The following is a 19,343-nucleotide window of genomic DNA, read 5'->3' as shown; positions in this document are numbered from 1 at the left end:
TGACTCTGGGTTCCACAGAGTGGGTTGTTTTTTAAGGCTATTCTGACCCACGTTCGTACCAAAGACAGATGGCATTTCCTCCTGCTCCTTTGTTCAGATTGACATTGATTTTGTTGAAGCCATCTGATTGGAGCATTTGCTCCTCAGCTGCATTCAGGGACACATCAAGCTCTGAGATGTAGGTGCTCGCTGTGGGTTACTGCATTACAGAAAGACACATCATGAGTAATCACAATTGTAGGGGAGGCGTGTGGCGCAGTGGTTAGCGCCTTGGTGTTGGGATCAGGTTCAAACCCCACTGCAGTCAGCATGTCGTTGTGTCCCTGAGACACCCCAAAGTGCTCCTGTGGGGATTGTCCACAGTATTGAGTATGTAAGTGGCTTTGGATAAAAGCGTCTAACAAGTAACATGTCATGTTGCAGCTAACTGAATAAATCTGACTTTTCAGCTGAGCTAGAATATAATCCTGACAAATTCAACCATCAGGAGTTACATTTTGAAAACAACAATGACTGGTGGGTGCTGTCGGCTGTGCGTGGCGATGAAAGCTGGTTCGAGGGGCCCCCAGTGAATGTTTGCCTAGGGCCCCCACAGACTCTAGAATCGCCACTGCCCGACAGTAAAGAATAAACTAGTAGAGCTGTTTGGCTGATGCAGAGCGTAGTGCACGCGCTGGGGTGTACGGTTTAACCATGTCCTGGATGTAGGAAGGGCCAGATCCATTCGCAGCATGGTAAGCAAGTACCATTGTCTTGAAGTGGATTCTAGCAGTTATCGGAAACCAGTGAAGGGAGCGGAGGAGCGGAGTGGTGTGGGAGAATTTAGGAAGGTTGAGGACCAGACGAGCCGCTGCATTCTGGATGAGCTGCAGAGTTCGGATGGCACATGCAGGTAGACCAGCCAGGAGGGAGTTGCAGTAGTCTAGGCGTGAGATTACGAGAGCCTGGACCAGAACCTGCGTCGCTTTCTGGGTCAGCTGGGGACGTATCTTCCTGATGTTGTAAAGCGTGTATCTGCAGCAGCGGGTTGTAGCAGCGATGTTTGCAGTGAAGGACAGGTTGTTATCTAGGGTCACACCCAGATTCCTTGCAGTCTGAGTCGGGGAAACAACTGAGGTGCCGATGTTGATTGTTAGGTCAAGAGTGGGACAATCTTTTCCCAGAAGGAAAAGCAGTTCAGTCTTGTCAAGGTTGAGCTTGAGGTGATGATCCACTGAGAGATGTCAGCTAGACAAGCAGAGATGCGTGCGACGACCTGGGTCTCTGAGCGGGGAAAGGACAGAATTAATTGGTTGTCGTCAGCGTAGCAGTGGTATGAAAAACCATGCGGGCTAATGACTGATCCGAGCGAGTTTGTGTACAGGGAGAAGAGGAGGGGACCAAGAACAGAGCCCTGAGGGACCCCTGTAGTTAATTGACAAGGGTCGGACTCGGACCCTCTCCAAGTAACCCTGTAGGTACGGTCTTTGAGGTATGAGGTGAGGAGGGAAAGAGCAGAGCCTGAAACTCCAAGTTCTTGGAGTGCGAAGGAGGATCTGATGATTCACCGTGTCGAATGCAGCAGACAGGTCCAACAGGATGATGACAGAGGAGAGGGATGCAGTTTTGGCAGTGTGCAGTTCCTCAGTGACAGCAAGGAGGGCAGTTTCTGTGGAGTGACCTGCCTTGAAACCAGACTGGTGCGGATCCAGAAGGTTGTTCTGATGGAGATAACAGGAGAGTTGTTTAAAGACAGCGCGTTCAAGTGTTTTAGACAGGAACGGGAGGAGAGAGACAGGCCTGTAGTTTATAACATCAGACGGGTTGACTAAATTGTAGAAAGCAATAATAATAATAACTTAGATGTATATAGCGCCTTTCAGGGGACCCAATGTCGCTTTTCAGCAAGAAACAGGAGCAAAGCATTCAAACCTTTGTGAGAACATGGAAACTGCTGTACGTATCACTACTTTGTTTTCGCCAATTCACCATTTTAATATTATGTGACAGGCACATTTGATGCATGCACATGTTCTTCAGTCTCTACTGTTTAAAAGACACAACGTTGTTTTCTGTAAAGCCCCTGTCACACTGTCCCGAAATTGACACCCGTTGGACACACGAATATGGAATTGTGAATTTCGCACGAACTGTGCCCCGAACCACACACGAAGGCAACATTTACATTACATTTAAGACATACAACTGCAATGAAAGTACCAAAAACAATTATGTTACAGTACTATGATACTGTACTGATATCTTCAGACTTTGTTCTTTACTTTATCCGTCGTTATATGTAGAAAATATTACGTTTTCTTCGTAATGTTGTTTCCATAACAACAACAACTTCCTGTCAACTGTCCTTTAAAATAATATATTATATCCTTTTTAGTTTCACAGAACACAAATTGGGTTATTTACATAATATATTTACATGATTTTGTTCTGCAATAAAAAAACCCGATGGACACACGATAAAGGAAATGTTCAAATTTGGCTGTGATCGTAGCAACATCGGGCCATTCGTGAGGGCATCTTAAGCCATCGTATGACCGCCGATGGAGTTTCTCAGGCTCCGGCAGCAACTTCGTGAGCGGTGGCAAAATCTTTGGCATGCCAAAAAATTGCCGAAGGACCTTGAGAAGGTTCATTTTCGTGTTGAATTCGTGTGTCAATTTTGCCCTTCGGAAGGCCATCGTGAGGGCATCTTGTTATCATCGGTGCCATCGGGCATTCGCCCCGATCAGAGTGAGGGTGAATGCACCGATGATAACACGAAGATGACACGATTTGACAAGATGCCCTCACGAGTGCCTTACGAAGTTGCCGCTCACGAAGTTGCTGCCGGAGCCTGAGAAACTCCACCGGCGGTCATACGATGGCTTAGATGCCCTCACGAATGGCCTGATGTTGCTACGATCACAGCCGAATTTGAACATTTCCTTTATCGTGTGTCCATCGGGTGTCAATTTCGGGACAGTGTGACAGGGGCTTTACTGGTACCAATAAGAGCTTTCTTTAAATGTGTCACATTTGTTATATTTTCCATCATTATGATAATAACAAAAAGAAGAAGAAATGTGTTTCCTCTTGTGGAAATGCAGGTATGGTTAGAGTTAGGACATTCTGTGCCATTAGATTACAAATTAAAATGTATAGTTTTAGTCCTCATTTTCCAACAAAGGACTAAGAAATTCTACACAAAGTATGGCGGCTATAAGGAATTACATCTTTCATCAGGTTTTGCATTTTTATCAAAAAGCAAATATCAAAATGCATTAATTGTTTTATTCTGCTCTATGGGTGATCAGCCAGAGGCCAGTCAAATAGTTGTGGGTATAAGGCAAAGAGGAAGCCTAACATTGTATGTTGTATGTTTTGTGTGTGTGAGGACCCCAAGAAGAATAGCTAATGCTCATGCTAGTGCTAATGGGGATCCTAGTAAAGAATAAGAACATCAGTAACATTAGTTAACGTGGTACAGAAGTCCTTCCAACGTTATGAGTAACTGCTGACAGGAAGCGCAGCAGAGTCAGACGTGTTCATTAACTGTAACACAGGTTTGATAAGCTTGTACTTTCATTGAGTCAATAATTAGGGTGGAAGCCCAGATCTCAACATTTTAAGTTCTTCCATGCTAATGCTCGATTTAGCAACTCACAAATGTTGTTGTGATTATTCTGCTGAACATAGCCTGATACAACTGAAAGTGGAACATAGAGCTTATTTTACACGAGCAACAAACCCCTCCATCCTTTTCTCAGCGGGTCAAACATGTCATGTGCTTCTTAGGGTTAGAGACAATTAAGTTCATACTCAAAGGCTCCTCTGAAACCCTTATGAGAACATGAATACTGCTGTATGTATCACTACTGTGTGAATCCAAACCCAATGTGCATGCTAAGCATCACTTGCTTTGGTGGAAAAAAACTGGGGATATTAAAAAAAGATATTTACAAAAACTAGAGCAAACTAGCGAGAGCTGTGTCCGGGTCCTCGGCAGTAAGTCGGACCCATTTCCGGTGAGGGTTGGCCTCCGCCAGGGCTGCGCTTTGTCACCAATCCTGTTTGTAATATACATGGATCGGATTTCGAGGCGTAGTCATGGGGGAGGGGGTCTGCAGTTCGGTGGACTAAGGATTGCACCACTGCTTTTTGCAGATGATGTGGTTCTAATGGCTTCATCGGTCTGCGACCTTCAGCACTCACTGGATCGGTTCGCAACCGAGTGTGAAGCGGCTGGGATGAGGATCAGCACCTCAAATCTGAGGCCATGGTTCTCAGCAGGAAACCGATGGACTGTCCACTTCAAGTAGGGAATGAGTCCTTACCCCAAGTGAAGGAGTTCAAGTATCTCGGGGTCTTGTTCTCGAGTGAGGGAACAATGGAGCGTGAGATGGGCCGGAGAATCGGAGCAGCGGGAGCGGTACTGCAGTCGCTTTACCGCACCGTAGTGACGAAAAGGGAGCTGAGCCAGAAGGCAAAGCTCTCTGTCTACCGGGCCATTTTCGTTCCTACCCTCACCTATGGTCATGAAGGATGGGTCATGACCGAAAGAACGAGATCACGGATACAAGCGGCCAAGATGGGTTTTCTCCGCAGGGTGGCTGGTGTCTCCCTTAGGGATAAGGTGAGAAGTTCGGTCATCAGGGAGGGACTCGGAGTTGAGCCGCTCCTCCTTCGCGTCGAAAGGAGCCAGTTGAGGTGGTTCGGGCACCTAGTTAGGATGCCACCTGGGCGCCTCCTGTAGAGTTATATTTGTATTTATTCATGTTAGCAAACTATGGATAAGCTTAAAATGGGAATAATTTGGGTAAAACTGTGACCTGCATTTGGGGCCTGTTGACATGTGTTTTTGAGGACAAAGGAAGATGGGGGAAGGTGAGAGCATGTCCTGATTTGCATTCAACTTAGAACGAGCTACAGTGGTTGTAATATTAAGAGAGGTCCCTTGGGTTTCTCTGGTGGTTATCAATAGTAGCAGTTAAGTGAATACTGTTCAAACAATACCTGTGTTTGTGTGTTTTATATTGATTTCTCTGTTTTATCCTTTCATAAATGTAAGGACTACAAATGGCTATAAACATTCTGGGCTGGTTGGAGTAAACAGGGTTTTATTGCTCTGTGGGGGAGGTGTAGGTATGCAGGCCTTGAGACCTTTGGTTGGAAAGTGAGCCTGTTTGGTTTCCTGCTGGCCTGCGTTGCGTCTCCCAATGAGATGACCTGAAGAGATGACCAGCTGACCTAACACCAAACCCCTCCTTCTTACTCTGGTATATATCCGGTGGATCCCTGGCGTTCGGCCTCTTCTTCACATGCTGCCCTCGGGTGAAAGTAGCTCTGCAGTATGCGGACCAGGGCAGGAGTAAGCCGGCATTACTCCTTAAGCATTACAATATAACTGTAATATATCATGTTGTATTGTAATGATTGTATTGAATTGTCATATTGCCATTAAAGTAGATTATTGTTAACGGTTACTTTGTAGATATGGATTCCTTCCTGTATTATAACCAGCTTCATAGGAACGCGCGGAGATTTGAAAAGCGGACCAGTTATCCCTTCAAATCTCTAACAAAATGGTGACCCGACGTCTATAACGAAGCGGAGGAAGAATTCAGACGCTTTCAAACATCTCAGACAATCAGCAGGACTCTGCAACTTTGCAAATAAGGTAAGCAGACGATGTAAGTCGCCTGTCTGTAATTGGATACGCTAAAACTTTAGGATTGTCTGTAGGCGTTTCACAGTGTTTTTATAGTTTAAATGGAATATACAATGCATATTTTACTATGTTAGGAAAGTTATATACAAAACGTAAACGTTGATCGACAGGTAGACGAAAGTCCTGCGTGACGTAAAATAGAGCAGTTTGGCGCGGATCTGCAGGTAGCTTATTCCTGAGTGGCGTAGAGATGGTGCAGTTTGTGTGAATGCGAGGTTTGAATCCTGCACGGCAAAACCTGGAAACTCGATAAATCAGATCGAGTCGCCGTTTAAAACTGGGGTTTAAATAACAGACCAATGCTAAAAGCTTAAAGCCAGAGGTCTGTTATATATTAAACCAAGGTAGAGCGTTTCCCTTTGTCTGTAAACTTCTGCTGCTGCCATCTAGTGGCTGAAAGGGGGTATCACACCCTTGAAACTTCTGCTGCTGCCATCTAGTGGCTGAAAGGGGGTATCACACCCTTGAAACTTATGCGAGCTTAGAGTTTAATCATTACATTGCTGGCCGGTATTGAAGACGGGAAGCACGTTCCCAGTATATTAATTATAACTGATTTTGGAAAACTGGTACAAAACAATAAGGGATTGAACATTTTTTACAACGACAGCACCAGGAGATGAGTAAACTCAAGAATCTGTAGTGTAAATACATTGTGCAAAACACATTTTACACTCGAAATGTTCAGAAAGAAGACATAGGCCTACACTTGATTCAAATTTCATTACTGTGATCCGATTGGTGTGCTCTGCAGGTTTACTATTGTTCGAAGTAACAGTGGGATTTAAAATGAGAGAAGATATGGAGATGTTCTTTCATAGTGTGTGGAATATGTGATGCTGGAAACATGTAAGTATTTCAGAGTTGTGTTGGGTAAATATGTAACAATGGATGAAACAATTTTTGGAGTGAGTTTTTGTAATATCATAAGTAGACATTAATTATGTTGTTTACATGGCATTTAACAACTAAGACAGATAGTATGATTAGAAAGAGACAGAGTGGAAAGGGTTGGATTTATTTAACATCAGTGGGCTAGACTTCTTATAGGTAATGTGTACCGGGACCTGGACTCCCCCTCTGAGTTAGAAAGGCTTTGATCCCGACCCTCCAAGCAGACAACGAGACCTAACCCAACAGGAGACTCCTCCTTCTCCATCGTACAGACAGAGAACCAGAGCTGAACCAACAACAACAACAAGACTACATCAAGACTGCAGCCAGAACTATCTCCACCTGTGGCATCCAGAACCAAACCAGCATGCTGACAAAGAGGCAAACTCTCATCGGTCCCTCAAACAGGACATGAAGTTCACAATAGACATGAGAGCAGAATCCGCCCTCCATAAAAACAGCAGAGAGACTGTAAAGGAGGAGTGCAACAACAGTGGCATGATGGGGCTGCAGATGTGACTGGGCCAATGGCTGCCTACAAAAGTTACAGCGGATGGATTCAACAGCTGATGGACTGAAGAGAAGACAGAATCAGAGGAGTTGGCATGGTCGATTAGAAGTGAGGAGGCCGGGGTCACGGCTTGAGAAAACCAGGGGAGGAGGAAAAGGAGAACGGGAATGAGTTGAGTTACACATAAACACACTTATTCACGAAACGCACATTTAAATAACTTGAATTAACTTCATAAATACGTAAAGACAGAAAGATTTATTAATCATTTGGTAAATTAAAAATAGCAGTAAAGAGGAAACTATTAAAGTAAAATGATAATCATCCTAAAACACACTGACAGAGTAGAACCATATTCTTCAATATTTTCATCATGTTAACAATTCATTCTTTAAGACATTTTATTCACGTGTGAATAAAGTAGTGATCTCATTGGTTAGGAACCACTCTATAGGACAAATCTTTGTTTGTATTAATGGCTAGTGCCAAGCCACATATTAAATTCCAATCTAAAGTGTTGATTTCACCATTGTGGCATAGTTATTACCAGACTTCGGTTTTAAATCCTTGATAAAGGAGGGAGTAATTGTTGCATGTTCGGACACCCAAGGTTCCACACACTGCTAAAAGACTTTAACATTGTTTTTTAAGTAGACCAGAATTATAATGAGCTATGAAATGCAGAGCGACACAGATCCTAGTAATGTTTTGACTCAAGATAATAGTTATGTACACAAGTTTATAGTTGAAATCGTGACATATTTTTGTAGACAAAGGATACTGGCCTATGCTGAAATGTCAAAGTCTCTGCAGAGCACGACACATGGCCAAAAAAGACGGAGACCAACTGACCTTTGACCCTGACCGACAGTGTAACTTGACAAGGCACTGTGGATGACTGACTCTGGGGTGAACCTGACCAAACTTCACATGACAACCAGACAGTGTGAGTGTGAATGAATGCCGGCATGTGATCAGTGTAACTGCATGATTCTAAACAATAACCAACCAAGCATGTTTTTGGACTAACATATTATTTTGGAGCTCCAAGGGAAACGAGAGGTTTCCTAAAAATTCCACAAAAAGGGGAAACCGCACATGTGATATTTTCCTCTCACATGAGTTGGCGGTTTGCAAATGTAAAACTAAAATCTGAAGATTCTGTTTCTTTTAGGCCTGAAGGACGGAGAGGAACACTTCTTTTCACTGAAGTGTTCACTGTGGAAATAATGATAATGATGTCAAATTTAAAATAATGTTGGTTATGTCCCTAACCAATTACCTGACAGTTTTTGTTCCCCTCCCATTACAGGCTTTTGTTACACATGATTTCATGTGTAAAAAGGGGGGAGTGTGTATAAGGTATAAATGTCAACATGGCTGTAAAATTCACAATTTAAATTTTTCTTTTAAGGACTGAGCATTGAATGTAATTAACCTGCTCCATATCTGGGGATAAGATACTGTTTGATGAATGTTGAGATGTTTCTAAATATTGATTTGAATTATAACAGGTAACAAAGAAGTAGTGGCCAAGGGGCTACTGTGAAACCGAAGAAGTTGACCTGTGATAATGAAACAATTTTGTAATATTTTAACAGACATTAGAGCAACTGAGGTTTGAAATGTAGAAAGAACATATTACAGTTAAAGCTAAAACATAGTAGTGTATTGAGACAGAATTTAATTTAGACAACATCATGTAACTAGCCTGGTAAAGAAGTAAGAGCCATATACTTTATTATTTAGGTCATTATGGGGATATACATTTCATCTACATTTATAATAGAAAGACATTTGATGACAGTTTGTTGGAATTCTGTATTCATTTTTTCAGCGTGATAATATCTAAGCACTGACAGGTAGAAGCAGTATCACCAGGAAATCATTCACTTTGTTAGCATCGTGATTGTGGTTGTTTTTGAATCCATAACATTAGTGTGTTTCTTTGCCAGAAACATTAGCAGTTCATATTATATTTAGATTTTAAATAGGATTTCATTTAAAAATAAACACGGATGCTTGTCAGAAATTCAGAGCTATTGAAATATGTTATTTAGTTTACCTAAAGATGTTGGGGTTCTTATTTAGTTGGCACAATCCAAGTATTAAGATTCTGAAGCTGCACTGGCAGATAGGAGGGCTACAATTAATTTGGAAAACCTGTTCACAGACGGCTGTTGTTTCAAGACACCCCACCAACAGGCTCCAAGTGGGTCAAAACAGCTGAGCGTAGGCTTGAGGGAGTTGTATCAGATTTCTCCACACAGGTCGCTGGCGCCAAAAGGGGGACCCGAGAAGCACGAGGCCGACAGCAGAGTTCGTCTGGCTGAAAGTCATCAGGACAAAGTGGCTCAACCCCAGGCTCTCCGGCCCCGACCGAGTGACCCAGCGGACCTCTCATGCCGTCTGCCTGGGAGAAAAGGGGGACAGCTCGTACCACGGGAGCCAGTGTGCGGCGGGGAAACCACCTACTAGGACCAGGGGACGACATCAGGACGGACGTGGCCCTGGCAGACGTGGACTACTCGGAAGCAGCGGACTGGAGGAGCAGGACCCTGGAGACATCTCTACAGCATCGACCCGGAAGCCGCCATCAGCGGGCCGGAGGACGAGGAGGAGGAAGACATCTCTCTAGCAGGCAGCCCAGAAGCTGCTGTCAGCGGATTTGGGGAGACAAAGACACGGCAAGCCAGGACGGCACAGGGAACTTGTCGAGGCAGCAGAGGAGTCTACTTCGCTCTGATCAGTTCCACCCGTGAAGGGCAAGCCGCATCTCCCCCTCCCTATTAGCTGTCCTTGTGGGCTATTCCTCCGGGGGGGGGGGCTGATGATTCTAGGACTCAGCTACCCCCTCATGGTTCCTTCACTGCCATGGAAAGTGGTGTTCTGTCTCCATGAAGGTTTCAAGTACTCTAAATACCAGCTTCGGATGGATTTACGGACACAGTAGAAAATAATGACAGTGGGTATATTTCAAAATGCCTTGTCTAAGTTTATCTCTGGAGAAGGAGATAAAAAGGGGGATTTGTAGAGTTATATTTGTATTTATTCATGTTAGCAAACTATGGATAAGCTTAAAATCGGAATAATTTGGGTAAAACTGTGAGCTGCATTTGGGGCCTGTTGACATGTGTTTTTGAGGACAAAGGAAGATGGGGGAAGGTGAGAGCATGTCCTGATTTGCATTCAACTTAGATCTAGCTGCAGTGTTTGTGATATTAAGAGAGGTCTCTTGGGTTTCTCTGGTGGTTATCAACAGTAGCAGTTAAGTGAATACTGTTCAAACAATACCTGTGTTTGTGTTTTATATTGATTTCTCTGTTTTATCCTTTCATAAATGTAAGGACTACAAATGGCTATAAAATTCTGGGCTGGTTGGAGTAAACAGGGTTTTATTGCTCTGTGGGGGAGGTGTAGGTATGCAGGCTTTGAGACCTTTTGTTGGAAAGTGAGCCTGTTTGGTTTCCTGCTGGCCAGCGTTGCGTCTCCTAATGAGATGACCTGAAGAGATGACCAGCTGACCTAACACCAAACCCCTCCTTCTTACTCTGGTATATATCCGGTGGATCCCTGGCGTTCGGCCTCTTCTTCACATGCTGCCCTCGGGTGAAAGTAGCTCTGCAGTATGCGAACCAGGGCAGGAGTAAGCCGGCATTACTCCTTAAGCATTACAATATAACTGTAATATATCATGTTGTATTGTAATGATTGTATTGCATTGTCATATTGCCATTAAAGTAGATTATTGTTAACGGTTACTTTGTAGATATGGATTCCTTCCTGTATTATAACCAGCTTCATAGGAACGCGCGGAGATTTGAAAAGCGGACCAGTTATCCCTTCAAATCTCTAACACTCCCTAGGGAGGTGTTCCAGGCACGTCCAGCTGGGAAGAGACCAAGGGGTAGACCTAGGACCAGGTGGAGGGATTATATCTCTTCGCTGGCCTGGGAGCGCCTTGGGATCCCCCAGTCAGAGCTGGTTGATGTCGCCAGGGAAAAGAAAGTTTGGGGCTCTCTGCTGGAACTGCTACCCCCGCGACCCGACCACGGATAAGCGGAAGAAGATGGATGGATGGATGGAGAGCAAACTAAATCCCAGGTTGAGAAGCAGCAGCAGTTATCGCTCTGAAGCCGCTCCCTTCTGCTGCGGAGATTAAGGAGTAAAGGTGCCACCCTTTTCCTCAGAAGCCTGGTGCGTCTAGATAAGCAATACAGGGGGGGGGGTCTCATTGATAAGGAAATAAGTGTATTATGAAATACCCAGAACGTACCAACACTGTCACATGCGTAGATTAGTGGATAAAAGGGTTCACGAATAACATTATAGTCCAAAAAGTCCTCTTAGCAACTTGTGTATTTATGGGGAAAGTGTTGTATTCCAAAAACCTTGGGAGTTTAATATTAATTTAGATTTCACAAAACAACATAATTAAAACTACAACATAATATAAAACACTTTCTTAACATATGACTAGTTAGAACAGTGACAACAGGCCAGGATCAGGTCAACACAGCTTGTGCTATGTATTGGGGAAACAGCAACGTGCACAACATCACACGTGCACGAGTTGCTGGAAAAGGATCTCTGTTTTTAACGTCACGACGTCGGGAAACAAGCTGCTCAACATTTGATCTGTATCGATGTCAAATATGGAAAGTAGGTTTCTGAGTTGTACTTCCTTGATTACTCTGACCTCATTATGTGACAATTATATCTCAGAATGTCGCTCATTCACCACCCCAAAGGTAAAGCACTTTATGCTGGAGCTCCTCCACATGATCGTATGATGTCACTTCCTGTTAGAGAGGAATTGCTGATACTTAACATGGCATCGCCCGCTTCATTTGAATGATGTCTAATCAATACATTTCTGAGACCTTTAAATCATCTTCAAGATCAGTTATTACCAGAAGAACCCGGAGCATATCATGTGGAAATGTAAAGTGCTCTGTAATGGATCATCAGCACAAAGCACCAAGTAGAACATCTGACTAAATTCAAGATGGCCGCCTTGTTGTGGACCATATGTTTGACCAACTAGGGTCAGGGTTACAACGAGTCTTTTGAATATTATTCTAACATAAACAGTTTGAAAGTAAAGCTGAAAATGATTCAGGTCATCTCGACCAAGATGCAATGCTTTAGGTAACTTTCACCAGTTTAACCAGTAATATTCAGAACACAATAAGTAAGCCACCATTCACCAGATTACAATGAATATATACAATTTACCAGAATGCAATTGATATAAAGTCAACTTTATCTTTTTGCCAGGCAGATCTCTCAATGTGTTCCAAAGAAATAGCAATATAAGTAAAGTATAATTATTTAATCTTGATTAATATTTCTGTTTCTTTCTCAAAATGTGCAGGTTTTCTATATCTAATTAAACTTTACTACCTCATAGAATAATAAATTGTTGCACACACACACACACACACACACACACGTACACACACACTTTTTCACACAAAAACTCAATAACTCCAGTTTCGTTGAACATTAGTTTTATTTCAGCGTTCAGCTTCTCAGCAGCATCAGAGACATTTCAGCCAATCACAGAGGAGGACAATACATATGAACAAATCAGCAACAGGGAGAGCTGTATCGGCCAACCACAACGAGGACATTTATCATAATTATTAAATCTGTTATACGGAGCAGATATTAGATAAATGTTTTTAGAATATTTTCAATTCAAGATTTTAACCAATAAGAGCCAAGCTAGCAGATAACATCGTGGGAATCATTTCACACTTTAGGACTTTGTTTAGGACACATTTGTATTGTTTTTATTTGGCTGCAGGAAGTTCACCTGAGCGAGTATTTAACTTCCCAAAACTGAAATGATTTGTATGTTTATTTGTAATCCATGTGACGTGAATACAGCATTAAAGCAGCAAGAACAGACCAAAAACAGTCACAAATAAAAATACGACAGTGTTTTCGAGCCATTTTAGTTTTTAAAAATTATAATAATACAGAGCTGGAGGGGGGGGGGTCATATTCTGAGAATTCTGTATTGATATTAATATTTGAAAATGTATTAAAGTCAAATTACAAGAAAGAAACTATATTTTGTATGTAAAACTGAGAATACCCTCGATGGAGCTGAGACAGAGGGTGTTTCTCAATGTCAAGGAAGGATCCTTCAGAGCCACTATTTTAAGGATGCTACGTCATCGAGTCTCGCCGAAGGACTGTTCTAATGTCCAGGATGCTTGGAATTCTACCGAGGGCTGAATCCTTCATTGCGGGAAATTTCGAGGATGCACCAGTGTATCCTTGGCGGTCTTAAAATCCCCACAATGCTTTGCGCACGGACCAATTTCCAAAATGCAAGGCGGGGCCTCTCATATGAAGCACACCTGCACACTTGCTCGCCTGTTCCATTCTTCGTTCTCCGAATGCCAGGAAGGATTCTTGCCTAGCCTCTGATGGACCCGACTCGGAGCACATGTCCTACCAAGGAAGCGTCCTCGACATTGAGAAACACCCTGGATTTAACCACTTTTATTAGTTGGGTAGTTTCCGGGACTTTTAACACCAACTCTTTATTAATAATAATAATATATATTTAACTTAAAATGGCGCATAAACACTGTTGTATAAAACAGTATTTAAGACAAACGGATCCGTGAGGGGACCTCCACGAGGGGACCTCCGTGGGGGGACCTCCACGAGGGGACCTCCGTGGGGGGACCTCCACTAGGGGACCTGCGTGAGGGGACCTGCGTGAGGGGACCTGCGTGAGGGGACCTCCACGAGGGGACCTCCACTAGGGGACCTGCATGAAGGGACCTCCACGTTTAAAGTGCATTTTCAGACTGAAAGCTTAAAGTCTTCAGTGTAATAATAATAATAATAATAATAATAATAATAACAGTAGTAAGACTTAATCACTTGAGTTCTCCGGAGTTACAAAATAAATCGCAGGTGACAGGAAACGGCAGCGTGATTTTCAACATAAAAGACCTGTGTTTCAAGACCATAGACTGGTTAAGACCATAGACTGCTAAGACCATAGACTGGTTAAGACCATAGACTGCTAAGACCATAGACTGGTCAAGACCATAGACTGGTTAAGACCATAGACTGCTAAGACCATAGACTGGTTAAGACCATAGACTGCTAAGACCATAGACTGGTTAAGACCATAGACTGGTTAAGACCATAGACTGCTAAGACCATAGACTGGTTAAGACCATAGACTGCTAAGACCATAGACTGGTTAAGACCATAGACTGCTAAGACCATAGACTGGTTAAGACCATAGACTGGTTAAGACCATAGACTGGTTAAGACCATATGGTTAAGACCACCTCAGTGTCGGATTTTAGAAACTTGATTTTGAGTTGTCTCATCATGGCAGTTAGAGTATAGGCGACAACCCAGGGGACTTGACTTCCTCTTGATACCGTCGGTTATTTACAGAAAGCACCTACATATAGCGTAGGCCTACTTGTTGATATTGTGCTTCTGTCTTTCTGTGTCTTCTCATCTGTAAACTCCCTCAACGCGCCGCTCGCTCTCTTTTCTTGATTTCCCTCTCACGGGTGAACAGTTCAATGTCCCGCTTCATTGTAGGATTTCTGCCATGTCTCTACCACTTCAGTTTGACCATCTCTGTTACTAAGTGATGGAATACTAACTAAATAAGTAATTAGATACCTTACCGTGACTGCGCTCATAAAGAATGATGGGAATAAGAATAATACGTATTGAACTGGTTTCATTAATTAGTGAGTTTATTTAAGGTAATTAGTTAGAGGCCCTATTTTATCAGTATGTCTGGACTGCACAGCAGTTACAATGGTCAAACTACATTAGAACAGAATTGTCCCCATGTTGTCTTTAATAGTTACTAACATTAGATATTTTAATGAGATATGGACCGCAAAACATTTATAAAATCAAGTCACCGAATGCAAGTAGTCGCCTTAGCTTATTTTGTTATGAGATGTGAATTACTGTTCAATTTAGTTGATTTAAAAATCGATGGTTTCTTTTACATTAAAAAGTTACAATTTTCAAAAGGGGGGAGGCCCTTTTTCCAGTTTAGAGTAATAGCCCCTCCAAATGTCTGTGCACGTGGTGTCAAGTAATTGAAAGGGTGTTTCTTTAGGTTTCAACAAACCACAGCACTGAGACTGCTCAAAGGTGGGGTTGGTCATTCCCTTCAGAAACACTTGTTGTTATATTCCATGGAATGCTCTTAACATCCCGATAGCAATGAATATCTGAAGTGCTTTGAAGCCGTGGCGCTGTAAAAAGCACGACCAATCATCTGAGCCGGCTAAAGTAATTGGATGGCCTACCTGCCTGTCAGCCTTCCATCTGGGCACACACTGATCTCGTGCCCTCATTGGTCATGTGCGCGTTCGTGTGTGTTGGAGGAGGGGCTCTGTGAGGAAGAGGCAGATTTCTTCCGGCTGTGTATTTTCAAATTCTAGCCACTCGAGCTGGTTTCTCCAAAATGACCTACCCCACCTTTAAAGTCTTATTCTTATGAGATATCAGTTCTAGAACAACTTGGGAGGACTTTCTGAAACAGCTCTAAACCCGGTTTGAATCCTGTCCACAGAACAAGGATTATCTTGTCCATCTGCAATCTGTTCTACACAGGGTCGGCTCTAGAACAAATCGAATGGGGGGGCAATCATTTACCAAGGGGGGGCACACACTGCCGTCAACAACCAACACACAAACACCAACGCAACTACAATTTAAAAAAACATGCTGTAAAGTCTATTGTCTTTCACACACATTGCAGGGGTGCAGGGCTATTGTATAGCGCACCTATGACTTGTGCATACATGCACGGTTGTGGCACGAGTCGCACGACCACCAAAACAGAAACATATAAGGACAGAGGGTGTCGTTTTCTCATACTGATATTCTGCACAAACTGTGCTGTTGTATTTGCTGTAAAGTGTCTCTACTGTAGGTTATTTTTTATTATATGTACAGCACTTTGGCTCCACCAAAAATCGTTGAAAAAGGTGCTATATAAATAAAACTTGATTTGATTTGTTATGGACATAGGCCACCATATAAAAAGTGTACAAATGTATTTAGTATCCTATCCATGTGAACATGTTTTAGGTGGGGGTGGACCTAAGCTCCTCTAGGAGGGTCTGGGGGCATGCTGCCCCGGGAAGATTATCTTTAAAATATTGAAGTTAAAAGCATCAATCTGGTGCACTTTGAGAGCAACATGAAGAGATCTATGGATAGTCTACATCTCTCAAGGCAAGGCAAGGCAAGGCAAGTTTATTTATATAGCACTTTTCAACACAAGGCAATTCAAAGTGCTTTACAAAAAATAAAAGAGATTAAGAAAATGGCATTTAAAATCAGTCATTAAAAGAAAAGCTAATAAAATAAACATTAAAAGAAAAAAGTACATGGATAAAAGTTACAGTGCAGTCTAAGATATGAATAGTTCAATTAAAAGCAGCGACAAAAAGAAAAGTCTTCTTGCTGGATTTAAAAGTAGTCAGAGTTGCAGCGGACCTGCAGGTTTCTGGGAGTTTGTTCCAGATATTTGGAGCATAATAACTGAACGCTGCTTCTCCATGTTTAGTTCTGACTCTGGGGACAGAAAGCTGACCAGTCCCTGAAGACCTGAGAGATCTGGATGGTTCATCATTTAGCAGGAGGTCAGAAATGTATTTTGGGCCTAAACCATTCAGTGCTTTATAAACCAGCAGCAGTATTTTGAAATATATTCTTTGACACACAGGAAGCCAGTGTAAAGACTTCAGAACTGGAGTGATGTGATCCACTTTCTTAGTGTCAGTGAGGACTCGAGCAGCGGCGTTCTGAATCAGCTGCAGCTTCCTAATAGATTTTTTTAGTGAGACCTGTGAAGACACCATTACAGTAGTCCAGTCTACTGAAGATAAAAGCATGGACAAGTTTTTCCAAATCCTGCTGTGACATTAGTCTTTTAATCCTAGATATATTCTTTAGGTGATAGTAGGCTGATTTAGTAACAGTTTTAATGTGACTGTTGAAACTCAGGTCAGAGTCCATGACTACACCTAGATTTCTGGCTCTATCTGTTGTTTTGAACATTGCAGACTGAAGCTCAGTGCTAACTTTTATACGTTCTGCCTTGGCTCCAAAAACCATTACCTCAGTTTTATCTTTGTTTAATTGGAGAAAGTTCTGACACATCCAGTCATTGATTTGTTCAATGCACTTACTCAGTGTTTGAATTGGAGCATAGTCTCCTGGTGAAATTGTTACGTAAATTTGTGTGTCATCTGCATAGCTATGGTAACTTATTTTGTTGTTCTTCATTATCTGAGCCAGTGGTAGCATGTAGACGTTAAAGAGAAGAGGCCCCAGGATGGAGCCTTGAGGAACCCCACATGTCATATTTGTCAACTCAGATGTGTATTTACCGATAGAAACAAAGTTGTTTCTGTCCTTTAAGTAGGATTCAAACCAATTCAGAACTGTTTCCGAAAGTCCCACCCAGTGTTCCAGTCGGTCTAGTAATATGCTGTGGTCAACAGTGTCAAACACAGCACTGAGATCTAATAATACTAACACTGAAGTTCTGCCACTGTCTGTGTTTAAGTGGATGTCATTAAAGACCTTTACAAGAGCAGTCTCAGTGCTGTGGTTTGGACGAAAGCCTGACTGGAACACATCAAAACAGTTATTTAAATGCAAGAAATTACTCAACTGTTGAAAAACAACTTTTTCAATGATTTTACCTAGAAATGGGAGGTTTGATATGGGCCTGTAATTGTTCATTACTGAAGCATCTAGATTATTCTTTTTTAAGAGCGGTTTAATGACTGCAGTTTTCAGGGCCTGTGGAAAAAATACCTGAGTGAAGAGATTTGTTTACTATATGAAGTAGATCTGAGGCCATGCAAGGCAAAACATCTTTGAAAAATCCTGTTGGAATAATATCAACGGCAGCAGGAGGAGGATTCAGAAGTTGAATAATGTCCTCTAGGTTTTTTATCATTAATCTGATGGAATTGTGTCATGATGTCTGAATTGATGTTAAGTGGAGATAGGGACAACATATTTGCTGTTCCTGATGCAGAGGCACTGACTGCTTGTCTGATTTTTCTGAATTTTGTCAGTGAAAAAGGCAAAATCATTGCACGCCCTGGTGGATAGAAATTCAGAGGCTACTGACACTGGGGGTTAGTTAGTCTGTCGACGGTAGCAAACAAGGCACGTGCGTTGTTTTTGTTTTGGTAATGATTGTCAGAGAAGAACGATTGTCGTGCGTTTTTCAATTCCAAATTATAAAGGCCAAGTCTCTCTTTATAGATTTCAAAGTGAACCTGGAGATTTGTTTTTTCGCCACCTGCGTTCAGCTTTTCGACATTCTCTTTTTTCTGTTTTCACAGTCATGGCCTTTCTCCATGGAGATATTTTCTTTGCCAGACACTTCCTTTACCTTAGTTGGAGCAATGGCATCTATAACATTTTTAATTTTTGAATTAAAATGATCTACTAGCTCATTTACTGAGATGTTGGCAGGGGGCAAGTGTGGAAGAGAAATTCTGAGTAACATTTCCCTAGTGTTTTCAGTTAAATATCGCTTTTGTGGTTACCTCTTTTTGAACATTTTTGTGAACAGAAATAGAGCTCTCAAAGAAAACACAGGAATGGTCAGAGAGTGCAACATCAGTCACCACAACCTTAGAGATATTCAGACCCTTTGAGATAATTAAGTCCAGAGTGTGCCCCTTATTGTGCGTGGGCTCCGTCACATGCTGAGTCAGTCCATAGCTATCAAGAACACAAAATAGTTCTTAGCCCCTCTGTCCTGGGGGTTGTCAACATGGATGTTAAAATCACCAACAATGACTAGACGGTCAAAGTCAATACACACTATAGACAGCAGTTCAGTAAAGTCATCAAAAAGCTTGCACAGTATTTGGGTGGTCTATAGATATTAGGAACAGAGCTCGAGAGGAGCATTTCAGCCGAAGGGCCACATATTCAAAAGAATCAAAGTTTCCATACGATGTCTTCCTGCATTGAAGGGAATCATTGAACAGAATAGCAACTCCACCCCCTTTCTTATGCATTCTTTCCTGACTCATAAAACTAAAGTTGGGAGGGGTTGATTCGATAAGAACAGCTGCACTGTTATTTTGTTCAATCCAAGTTTCTGTTAAAAAACATAAATCGAGATTGTGCTCAGTGATAAAATCATTGATTAAAAATGTTTTTCCTGCCAAA

General features: G+C 42.3%; 1 long non-coding RNA gene across 1 annotated transcript; it reads right to left on the bottom strand.

Annotated features, from left to right (window-relative positions):
• Nucleotides 1–12,608: 12,608 nt before the first annotated feature.
• Nucleotides 12,609–14,699, bottom strand: LOC117546049. Its single transcript, XR_004568929.1, has 3 exons — nt 13,920–14,699; nt 13,850–13,877; nt 12,609–13,807 (listed from the first exon to the last, which is right to left on the bottom strand). It is a non-coding gene; the product is annotated as an uncharacterized LOC117546049 (long non-coding RNA).
• Nucleotides 14,700–19,343: the final 4,644 nt, after the last annotated feature.

The sequence above is a fragment of the Gymnodraco acuticeps genome, unplaced genomic scaffold, assembly GCF_902827175.1.
Source record: "Gymnodraco acuticeps unplaced genomic scaffold, fGymAcu1.1, whole genome shotgun sequence".
In the NCBI taxonomy this organism is placed as follows: Eukaryota; Metazoa; Chordata; class Actinopteri; order Perciformes; family Bathydraconidae; genus Gymnodraco; species Gymnodraco acuticeps.
This window is presented reverse-complemented; position numbering and strand designations above follow the sequence as displayed.